The following is a 3,332-nucleotide window of genomic DNA, read 5'->3' as shown; positions in this document are numbered from 1 at the left end:
GGAGGGGATATCATAAGTGATCATCACGGCAACATGATGAAGGCTTTTGCAGAATTCTATGGCCAGTTTAATAGAAGCCAAGGCAATATTGCATGGTATTAAGTTTATGTAGTAATTCTGGTTTTTTGAAAGTTCATGTGGAATCTGATTCAATGTTTACTGTCAACATGATGGTACCTTCTTGGCAAATCAAACATATTATTGAGCAGATTTGGGAGGTAATTACGACTGGAGATTTCAAGTTTACACATGCATTTAGAGAAGGTAACATGGTCGCAGATCAACTTGCTAACCTAGGAGTAAACTCACATAATTGTGCTATCTTCAATGAAGTTGTTTCACTACATAGAAATGTTAGGGCTTCAATGAAGTTAGAACAAGATGGTTTACCAAATTTTCGATTCGAGACCAAAAGAAATCATTTTGTTGTTAATGATGATATCTCTTGACAGTGCATTGCATAGAGTGCTTATGACTAGATTGTATGTAGTTATGTATGATATGAACTATCCAACTTGTAAGGAGGTGTCCTCAACTCTCAAAGAATTCCTTTGTGATCAACGACAAACTAGATTGGGTTCCACCAATCTACACTTTGTAATTGAGGTCAAGGTTTATATCCTCCTTCGTGTAATTGTGATTTTTGGAATACGCATGTTGGAGTCTGGCCTAACTCCTCTATCCCTGTGATGGAACTTTGATTAGAAAAACAGTTCGATTGTCCAAAAATTACAATTCAAACTTTAGCAAACTTCCATATATAAAAGCTCTTCTAAAACTGAAAGAATTATCCTAAAATTCTGCATCTCTGCCTTACAATAAACAGGCAGGATATAGCACATAATTTAACATCTAAAAATTCAGATTGGCCGTATCGATCAGGTGTAGAAGCGATAAGTCTTGGCTGATTTGATGATACTCCATAATCCACCAATGGGAGATGTTAGAGTCAAAAGTACACCCACTATAATGCAAAGCTGCAACATAAAGAGAAAAAAAATAAGAGATAGGGGTAAGTAGGGAAAAAGATTGCACGAAACGTTGCATGTACAAAATTATATTAATTTATCACAATTAATTTATATATTGATGTGAGAATCTACATTTATTAACAATGATAAGATGCTATATCTTATGCAAAAGACATTTGTTATGTACTTATTGCTTTGATGCATATTATCGAGTGTATAAAAAGTTTTTTCCTAAATAATTTGTATAGACATCGCTATTTATATCAAATCAATAAATATGTAAGATATTTGTCTTTCATAAATATATTTTTAACTTAACTATGGTGAAGTTATATGCACTCTCATTTTAGTTTTTAATCGCAGAGTTTTATTGATTAGTTTGATGTAAACACGTAAATTTTATGATTACATTTACAAGTTCTGGTAAACTTATCCAGTTCGTACACCATGACAAGCCAAACCGTCTGGGCTTTTTTATAATAAGCCAGATGATGCATGGAAGCTGTAGGTAGAAATTAAAAACATAGCAAATGTTAAATATGTTTGTCATATGAGTATTATATAGTCATAACTTCTGATTTAATGAAGTGAAAATTTAATGAGTTATCTATGAAATATACTTACATAATATGAGGTTGGTGCCAGAGCAAAGCCTCCAAAGAATCCCATCAAACCACCAAAGAATGGTATTGTCATGCCCACAACCAACGTAAATGCTACAATAAAAGAAGACCATAGCAAGAATTAAAAAAAAATACATAGAAAAGAGCAATTAAACAACTTTTTCAGTTTATTTTCTAATTGTGCAAAAATATTTTCTAATAAACAAGTAAATAACTTACCAACAAAAACCGTACGCACACAAACACTTCACAGCGTATGCCTCTATCATATCAAACACTGGCATTGCATAAACCTGAAATGTAAATTAAGTAATATACAACAGATTAATTAGGTAAATTACTAACACCTAAGTTGCTCATAATATATTATCAATTGAGGCACATCAAAGACTTAAAGAGTCTATACAATTGAAGTAGGTTTCCTCAATTACATATAAAGGATTAAATTTATATATATGCATTGACAATGTAAAATTTTTATTATACTAACTATTTTAGTCTATTAAAACAAGTTATGTACTCTTTTTTTAGGTTAACATATTTTATTTGTATTGAGTAGTTACTTGTTATTATTGTAGACAGTGGCAGAGACATCTATTAGTATGGGGTGTATCTGACACGGGTTAATTTGCAACGAACTTTTCTAGCTAGTATATATGAAAATCGACACCATTTGAAAATTATGTAAAGTAACTGTTAATTTAAGACGTAAAGACTTAAAAGAACCACAGTCCTAGGCCTAAAAGTTGTGGCAATAGACCGATACTACTTGATTAAAAATTCTCTATAACAGTCTCATTTGTTCCAGATTATTTTGGCTGTTATAGCGAAGTGTTGTTATAAAGAAAATATATTATAACATAGCATAAAAATTGGTTTCATAAAAACTTGGCTTTTACGGTGAATGGTTGTTATATTGCGATGATGTTATAGAGAGCTCTGACTGTAATTAAAAATAGCGAAAGATACCTGGTAACTCCCAATGACATGAGCGACAACAAATATGTTAGCAGTTGCAATAAGCCATGTAGGTCTATGTAGTGTGAGCAAGATGTTATCATCAACTCCATTACCAAACACCCAATATCCAATGAAAGCCACAGGCAAATAACACAAGGCCACAATAATATAAGCTGTGAATACACCTTTCCACATTGCTTTTTTTGAAGGTGCATCTTCTGTCGAAGGAATTGTAGCTTGAATTTCAAGAACTACATTATGTCCAGCATATGCAAAGTGAAGCGGACATGGTCTGTTCATAGCTGAATTGATTTTGAATTTTGACATGGAAGAGGTGATCACGCCCAACTATGCCTTATAAAAAATACAAGCGGTCGTCGCAAATATATTCTAGCTAATAAGTCCGGAGTCGAATCCCACAGGGAATTAACCTATCAACCACAGTTGCTAGACCCGCATAAATTCACGCAATCAATCTTCAGAAATATTTGAATAATAATTTGGATGTTTATTAACTAAATATTACGTAATGAAAATGCACTAACAAATGACTAACTACGAACGGTTTGTAAACAAGAATTGGAAAGATCTAAGGTTGTGATTTTTTCTATTGTCGGAATCTTTTCCGCTACATTTTCTATAAATTCGCCTAAGTCTTCTCTATCGATCATGAGCACTATAACTGTCGTAACTCTCTCCTGAATAATTACCACAATTTACTAGACATATTCTGCCGAATTACGCTAGCTGGCATTAAGTACGGCTCACTCAGATCGCA

The 3,332-nt window shown here is 32.8% G+C and overlaps 1 pseudogene; it reads right to left on the bottom strand.

Moving 5' to 3' along the window:
- Nucleotides 1-878: 878 nt before the first annotated feature.
- Nucleotides 879-2,854, bottom strand: LOC104096387 (lysine histidine transporter 2-like; annotated as a pseudogene).
- Nucleotides 2,855-3,332: the final 478 nt, after the last annotated feature.

The sequence above is a fragment of the Nicotiana tomentosiformis genome, unplaced genomic scaffold (assembly GCF_000390325.3).
Source record: "Nicotiana tomentosiformis unplaced genomic scaffold, ASM39032v3 Un00452, whole genome shotgun sequence".
Taxonomy (NCBI): Eukaryota; Viridiplantae; Streptophyta; class Magnoliopsida; order Solanales; family Solanaceae; genus Nicotiana; species Nicotiana tomentosiformis.
This window is presented reverse-complemented; position numbering and strand designations above follow the sequence as displayed.